The following is an 8,874-nucleotide window of genomic DNA, read 5'->3' as shown; positions in this document are numbered from 1 at the left end:
AACCTCTGCAGAGTGTAAATCTATTCGAATAGCCGTGTCCACGGTTACGGACAGTTGGAAAGGCCATACTGTGTCTAATGTCAAATCTTTGAAAATGATGGTGAAATGAAATGTGACTTGGTGACTTGAACTTTGAATCACAACCATGTTGTGGGAATGAAACTAATGTTCCCACTTGAGTTAGTCTAGCACATGAATAAGTTTTTCTCAAATACTTGTGAACTAAAATTGGCTTTATGCAAATAAACTAGAGCTTAGCACCCCCTTACTAGAATTGTTAGCACTTACATTAGTATTAGTTTGCGAGTACTTTAAAGTACTCACGGCTGTGTCCCTGGCTATTCAAATGGCCAGACTATGAAGAGGAGCAGAACTATCAAGATGACGGCAACCAAGATGTCTACGACAACTAGGGAATCTTCTGACGTCAGACGTTGGCCTGTGGACTAGAGAGTCCCTTTATCTTTACGCTTCCGCTATGAACTTGTGTATGTCCGTTGATCGGTAGATCAACTATTTGTGTAATATTGGATCATGTGATCCATTTGTAAGACGACTATGCTATGTAATGAATGATGACTTATGATATTCAACTGTTATGTCTCGCAACAACAATATTCCTGGGATTGCGATGTATGGCATAACAGGCATCTGGACTTAAAAATCCGGGTGTTGACAACTAACTCCTTTGGTCCCATCTTATATAGTGGTTGAGCTATAGGTGTTGTGCCTGGAATCAGATCGATTGTGAACTCTATCTCTCTATCGGGTGGCATGCCCGGTAGTTCCTTGGGAAATACATCTGGAAATTCATTTACTACAGGGATATCTTCAATCCCCACCTCTTTCAAACTGTTGAGCTCCAATCCTATCTCCAACTCACTGTATTTGTCTCCTTGGAAAACTATTCGGCCTCCAATAGAGTTGCGAAGTGATACTATTTTGTCTTCACAGTTGATCACCGCTCCATTCTCCGTCAACCGGTCCATTCCTAGGATGACTGAGATGTCCTTCATGGGAATGATGAATAGGTCCACGAAATACACACAGTCACATATGGTTATGACTTGTGCTTCTTTCACGTGGGTGACTAAGATCGTTCCCCCGCGGATAGGACGGTTATAGGGGTTTCTAACTTAGAACATCTAAGCCCGAATTTTTCCACAAATTCCGGTGCAAGAAATGATGTGGTTGCTCCGGTATCAAATAAGACTTTGCCGGGATGAGTAAGAATGCTGAGCGTACCTAAGGCTTGTTTGATCCGACTCTTCCGCTTGCTCCAAAGATGTGCAATTCAGCTTTCCATAAGGCTTTCCCCTCTTGTTGTTGTTGTTGTTGTTGTTGTTGTTGTTGTTGTTGTTGTTGTTGTTGTTGTTGTTGCGGTTGTTGTTGTTGTTGTTGTTGTTGCGGTTGTTGTTACTTCCACCTCGTCCTCCTGAGCTCTGTCCGCTCCAAGACGCCTTGTTTGGACACTCCGGCTTGATGTGTCCATCCTTCCCACAACCATAACAGATGATTCTGGGTTTCTGACAATCCTTCTGCAAATGACCTCTCTGGCCACAATTGTTGCAAATGATCTGATTGATTGGGTTCTGACTCTGACCTCCCCGGTTGTATTGATTACCCGTAGTAGGTCGGAATCGGGGTTTGAAACTCCGATCAGGTGTTGGTTTGCTAATTGGGTACTTCCTTGGCTCGATACGAGCCCTCTTCCTCCTATCCTCCTGGACTTGCCTGTAGTCATCCTCGAAAGTGATTGCCGAGTCAATCAGTTCCTGGAATTCAGCAGTCCGTGCCAACCTCAGTTGCATCTTCATGTATGGATTCATGCCTTTCATGAACCGCTTCTTTCTTTTCTCTTCCGTGTCCACTTCCTCAGGTGCATACCTGGACAACCTATTGAAATCTCGAACATACTGCATAATGGGTGCAGTGTTCTGACGTAGTTCGTCAAACTCTCTCTTCTTCAGCTCCACCACGCTCTCCGGAACATGGGCATCCCGGAACTTCTTCTTGAACTCCACCATGACGCTGCTGGTCCTGACAACAGATAAGTAGTATACCGAATCTTCTCCTCATCGTTGCATCCAACGGTTTTCAACTTCCGTTCCGTATCCATGAGCCAATCTTCAGCATCCATTGGTTCTGGAGCTGATGTAAAAGGTAGTGGTCTTGCATTTTGAAAGTCTGATAGGGTTACTCCCTTGCCTTCATTACCCTTATCGTTGATGACTTGGGTAAAGAAGTCTTGCATGTTCTTGCTTTGACTTTCCTGGTATCGCCTCCTATCTTCTTCCATTGCTCTCATGTACTGTTGGAAATCTGGATGCATCATTGGGTGTGGTGGTGGTGGTGCATTCTCCGCTCTAGCTGCTGCATCTGCCTCCTCTTTTTCTCTTGCCTCCCGCTCTCTCCGAGCCTCTTCGGTTTCAACTAACGCCATGTTCCCCCTAGTCCTGTAACAAAGAGCAATTACTCATAATTACACCATGCAAATGTTTTCTGAGCTCAACTCATTTCCCAGAACTAGTCACACAATGAAATCAAGAAGCAAATACAAAACAAACATTTATTATGCATATACTTTGTATATTACATAACATACACACTTATATTACATGTGGTACATATAAACCACTTATTTGGCTTAAAGCCCAAGCCAACAGAATTTAAAAATACGTTCTATTACAATACCACCTATACGACTTTATTCTTCCTTGGAGCTCTACTCCTCGTCATCATAACTCGCCTTCGCGTACATCCCTGGGGTCCATCCTGTACAGCGATTTGTCTTCCGAACACCGTCCGGAATGAAGGTCCTTCCAGTATGTATGTAATCTGAATCGGACGAAGTGCCGAGACAGAGATATGTCATGCCAAAGTAATTGGATAATGACTCATATGTATCCCCAGTAGGATACAGCTCACCTTCTTCTGCCATCCATGGAGGATTTCTACTCACTTGACCTCTCATCTTCTTCTTCTTCTTTTTCTTAGTTCCAGAACTCTCACCTACAACGTACTGGGATGTATTGGGTAATCCCATCTCCAGATCTAAAGAAATGGAGTTGGTGTCTTTCTCTTCCTGCCCAAAGCTTTGGTTAACGTCTTGGTTAATCGCGCCTCCTTCATCCTCTGAATCACAAGTGATGGGTTCTCCTTCATCCCCAAATGGTTCCCCGAAATGCCAACCAGTCGAATTCTCGATTGGTCACTCCGAGCAGTTTAGGTTTCTGGAATCATCTCCCCCATATCCAGATTCGTACGATCCTGACACATGCGGATAGTGTGGGACAAAGTTGGGTGTGAGTGGATCTTTCTGGGACAACTGGTCACTCAAATCTACATAGCTGTCTAAGCTAAAGAAAGGTGTAGTGTGTTGTGGTTGTGCCCTCAGATCACGCATCCGAGTTTGGACTTTATCAGGGTTCGTGAACTCAGCTAACATGTGGTCAATCTCACCCCTCATCTTCATGTGTAAAAGATACATCGTGGTCAATAAAGACTTACAGCTATCCATGTGTTGTGCTGCAGCTTCAGGGCTTCTGTGTGCTAACACCAGATGATTCAGAGTGGGATCCTCATCTTCCTCGGCATGAGGTATATGAGAATACTCTGAACATAGCAGCTCTACAGACTTGTGCTGCCTTATCTCAGGGATTGCCTTGAATAGGGCCATGTGATAGGATGTGGTGATGGTTTTGGCTTCTCCGTATGGCATTATACGACTCATCAACAGTTTTGTCGGTAGTTGGACCGATACTCTGCACTTGGCTAGGATTTCCCCATCATAATAGGTATATTTGATAACAGGTATCCGTGGGTCACAATGGAGTTCCTTCATCATCCCACACAGGAGAGTTGTGATTGGTCCATCATAATCACCGAGCCATCCCTCAACCTTCCTCAAAGTCCTCTTAGGAAACGTGTTCGCCATTATGGCTGTATACAAAAGCAGAATATTAGTAGTGATAATGCATCATAATAGCTATAATAAAGAATTATCGCACTAAAATATATGGTTTTTCTATTCTCATGTGAATAATCACCATATTTCTAGAGAATCCTTTACTATTTCTACTTGACTCCTACAGGTTTCTTCCCTATACTAGGTTTTTCCAACCTAAGGTCGCAACATTTGCTCTGATACCAGCTGCGGTGACCCAGCATACCACTGCATGTTGTAGTATACAAGTCGTTGATATGATCTCCGTGAAGGGACTTCTTCACAAATTGACATATCCCTCAGAGTGGTACAACAGAAACATTGTAGGTCATAACACTCCATATATTATTACAAACATTGTCTTAACAAGTTGGTATTCTCATAGGTCCTATGAGAACACCCTAGGATACTACTTAAGTACGATTACAACTCATAACTATAGATGAAAGAGCTCAACAACTTATTTAGGTAAGTTCTACGTTGCTCGGCTCTATGATGCTAGGGTATATCACTACTCCTCCACCTCCGTGTCATCGGATCCGTAGACTATCCCATAGTCTACTCCTTCAACTCCGTCGGTAAGATCAGGTTCCTCGTAGACCAGCTCGTAGCTTCCTTCCGGTGCTCCATCGTTGATGGCCTCCACTTCCGGATCACAGTCTAGCAAGGGTGTCGAACGAAAGTGAGTACAGAGGTACTCGGCAAGTTCTAAAAGAGTAAAAGGTGTTTGATGCACTAGCTACGACCATTGATCGGGAAATCGCGAGTCAATGCATGTTTTGAAATCATTTCTTCAAAAGGTTGCTTTTATTATGAAAACTATGCCCGTCGGTCTTCACGGAGTTGACCGAACTTCGTGGAGTTCCTTTCCTGCCGCGTTCGTAGTTCCCTTCCCGGAACAAGGAGTGACGGCCACAATTTGATACACTCTGCGAGAGGTGCGTTACTTTTCCCACAAGAGATCCCACCCTTTTTGCCATCCGCGAGGACTTGCCCCCGTTCACACTTCCTTTGGTGTGAGGCCAGGTATGAAAATCCAAGCCCACACCGCCTTCTCCGCGACCACTGCAAACCCACCCTTTTGTCCACCCGTACACCCCCAGTAGACTTCTCCCGATAATACGGATTTACTCACGGTGTACTTTGGACAATCCATCATAGACCGTAGAGCTCAACATCACATATGGATGGGGATTTAAAAGGCTATCCCAACCTACGGCAGTGCCTCCAACACCCCGCAGCTCTACCAGTCTGTTGGCGTGCACCTGCTGATGCGTCCACCTCCGCTCTATCACCGGTGCCCACCTCGGCTCGCGCCGCCTTGCGCGACCCGCACTGGCGCGCCGCCATGCAGGAGGAGTACGATGCGCTGCAGTGTAACCGGACCTGGGAGCTGGTTCCCCGGCCCCCTCGCGCCAATGTCATCACCGGCAAATGGGTCTTCAAGCACAAGCTTGGCTCCGATGGTACTCTCGAGCGCTACAATGCGCGCTGGGTCGTGCGCGGTTTTCGGCAACGCGCCGGTGTCGACTTCACGGATACGTTCGCCCCGGTTGTCAAACCGGGCACGATCCGCACGGTGTTGCACCTTGCCGCCTCTCGCGCATGGCCGGTGCATCAGATGGACGTCTCCAACGCCTTCCTTCATGGCCATCTGTCGGAGCAGGTGTACTGCCAGTAGCCCATCGGCTTCGTCAATGCCGAGCGCCCTGATGACGTGTGTTTGCTCTTTCGGTCCTTGTATGGACTGAAGCAGGCGCCCCGCGCCTGGTACCAACGCATCGCCGGCTTTCTGCATCAGCTTGGTTTCCGCTCCACGCGTTCTGATGCGTCGCTGTTCGTCTACCGGACTGGCAACGACATGGCCTACCTGCTGCTCTACGTCGACGACATCATCTTGACGGCCTCCACCGCTGGTCTTCTTCGACAGCTCACCGACCGTCTTTGCGCTGAGTTCGCATTGAAGGATCTCGGACCGCTCCACTACTTCCTCGGCATCGAGGTTGTCCGGCGTGCGGACGGGTTCTTCCTTCATCAGCGGAAGTATGCCCACGAGCTCCTCGAGCGTGCAGTGATGCTTAACTGCAACCCTGCCCCGACTCCTGTCGACACGAAGGCCAAGCTCTTAGCCAGTGATGGGTCGCTGGCCTCCGACGCGCCATTCTACCGCTCCATCGTCGATGCCCTCCAATACCTGACGTTGACACGTCCGGAGCTCCAGTACGCTGTGCAGCAGGTGTGCTTGCATATGCATGCTCCTCGGGATGCTTATTGGGCTGCGGTGAAGCGGATTCTCCGCTACGTTTGTGGCACCATGGCCTATGGCTTGTCGCTGCATGCTTCGCCCTCGACGTCGACCGACCTCGTTGCCTACTCGGACGCGGACTGGGCGGGCTGCCAGGACACGCGACGCTCCACCAGCGGATACTGTGTCTACCTCGGCTCGTCGCTCGTCTCTTGGTCCTCCAAGAGGTAGCCCACCGTGTCTCGCTCCAGTGCTGAGGCCGAGTACCGCGCCATGGCTAACGCCGTGGCTGAGTGCACATGGCTTCGTCAGCTTCTGTCCGAGCTCTCTTGTCCCATTGACAAGGCTACGGTGGTCTTCTGCGACAACGTATTGGCTGTCTACCTCTCCGCCAACCCCGTTCATCATCGGCGCACCAAGCACATCGAGTTGGACATCCACTTTGTTCGTGAGCAAGTTGCCCTCGGTCGCGTTCGAGTTCTTCACGTACCGACGTCTCAGCAGTTTGCCGATATCATGATGAAGGGATTGCCATCCACGACGTTTCCTGAGTTTCGCTCCAGTCTATGTGTCGGTGCCGACCCTTCGACTGCGGGGGGGTGTTGAGTATCATATTGTACTAGGTATAGGTCCCCGTGTTTTGTCAGGGTTGTACCTGTAATTGTACATGTGTCCTCCTATATATACATGATCAGCTGGCCCTATTGGTGTTGTGCAATCTCCAATACTTCTCTACATTCTCCATTCACCACAACTTTTTCTCTGGCTACGGCGGCCGGAACAGTAGGACATCGGCGAGGGCGGTTCCTCCTTCACCGCCGGCACCTTCTTCGGAGGGAGGGCGCTGGGGCCGAGGACGATGACCTAACCCCAACGCGGATGCTGATTCCGCCACTCCGTCTCGGTGTAGGGTACGGCGCCGATCTCTGTTGGCCACTGGAGCTGTAGCCAGAGCGCGACGACCCCAAAGAGCCGTGGGATTGCTAGAAAGGGCTGCCGGGTAGGACACTGGCCAGCGAGGAAACTCCCGATGCAGCCGCGGGAGGTAGCCATACACGACGTCTCATCGACGGCACGCCCGTGCCACCAGGCTCGCCGGCCGACGCGGTTGAACCGGCCGGAGTTGGGACCGACAAACCTGGCAATCTCCGCCTCGAATTGCCGCTGGAACACGTCCACCCAGTCGCGGGTTGACGGCGGCCACCTTGGCTGGGTGCGCTCCTGCGGCGTCATCTGTGCTCATCGCTTGTCGACGAGAGCGCGAAACTCCGCCCCCGCCGGCAGCGGCGGGATGGCGTAGCCGACGTTCAACAAATGCCACCCCTGTGGGAGGTGGTACTCCGGTGGCACGAGAAGGCGGGTTCGGTAACACCTCCGCCTCATCAAGGTTTAGGTTGTGCGACCTGTCTTCACTAATGTCAGTGCCGCTACCACCGGCCTCGTGATTGTGCGCCATGGAGGCGAACATGAGATGTCAGCGGCGGCTAGGGTTTGATGGAGGAGGGGAGTGGTGGAATAGGAGGACACAGGGAGGAACAGGCGGTTTATGACGGGCGGAGGAGCGTTGTGTTGCCGCCGTGTGGAACTGGCGGGCGGCGTCCCGTCGTTTCGCCATCGCTGCCGGAACCGTCACGCCCATTGAAGATGACGACCGGCCTCCTCCACGCGGGCATTTAATCGCGACTATCGGTTACTCTCGCTGCTAGTACGGACTCACACGCGTAACCCGACATGGCGCGAGGCATCGGCGCGCCCGTTCGGCACCCGCGTGAAGGGGCCTGCACGGTGTTGCTGGCGATTGTATTGAGCTCTCCAACTAGCCGGTATGCGCCGGTGTGGCCCAAAAATCACACCGAACCTCCAAATTGTTATTGAGGTCACTATCAAACGCGCGGGTGGAGATGCTCTAACTGAAGAACATATTCACAATACAACGAGATTCAGAGAACCTATCCATTCGATCTTGTAAGCACTTGCTTAAGAAAAATGTGAATAGATAATCCGAGGAGTCTAACTGAACTTGCTAATTAAAGTTGACAAAGGATTTAATTACAAACTGCACTTTGATTCTGACTCGTCCACACGCCTGCAAGGCTAAAGTAGATCGAAACTTTGCTGGCAAGTTAGCCACCAGAAGAGAAGCATGGCTCGGATTCAAAACATGGAAACAACTGGGACACAAAACATGGAAACCAACTGTATTGAATTGGAAACCGATTCGAAAATGGAAACCCAACCCTCTGGGCTCTGGCAATATTTCCTACTTTCCTTTCTAGTACGCGTGATTTCGATTATAAGTAGCTGATGAATCCCACTCTGCATCCGGCACCACTCTCCCTCTCCCGCAGTCCAACCTAGGTTTCTTCCTCCCGCCATCCACTTCCTTTCAACTCGATCACCCAACCTCGACGCAGAGCAGCTCCGGCCGCGTCCGATCCATATCCATGGAGACGGACGGGCAGCTCGACGACTTCTACATGCACCACCAGTTCAAGCCTTCCAAGGAGGAGGCCGTCACCTACTTCTTGCCGCGCCTCCTCGCCGGCACGCCGCTGCCGCACGGCGCCGACAGCCTCATCCGCCACGCCGACGTCTACGCCTGCGAGCCCAGGGACCTCGCCGCCCAGTTCGCGCCCGTGCCTAACGCCGCCAGCACCGGCGACCGCTTCTTCTTCACGACCTG

This window comes from Lolium rigidum, chromosome 3 (genome assembly GCF_022539505.1).
Source record: "Lolium rigidum isolate FL_2022 chromosome 3, APGP_CSIRO_Lrig_0.1, whole genome shotgun sequence".
Lineage (NCBI taxonomy): Eukaryota > Viridiplantae > Streptophyta > Magnoliopsida > Poales > Poaceae > Lolium > Lolium rigidum.
Note: the sequence above shows the minus strand (reverse complement) of the source record.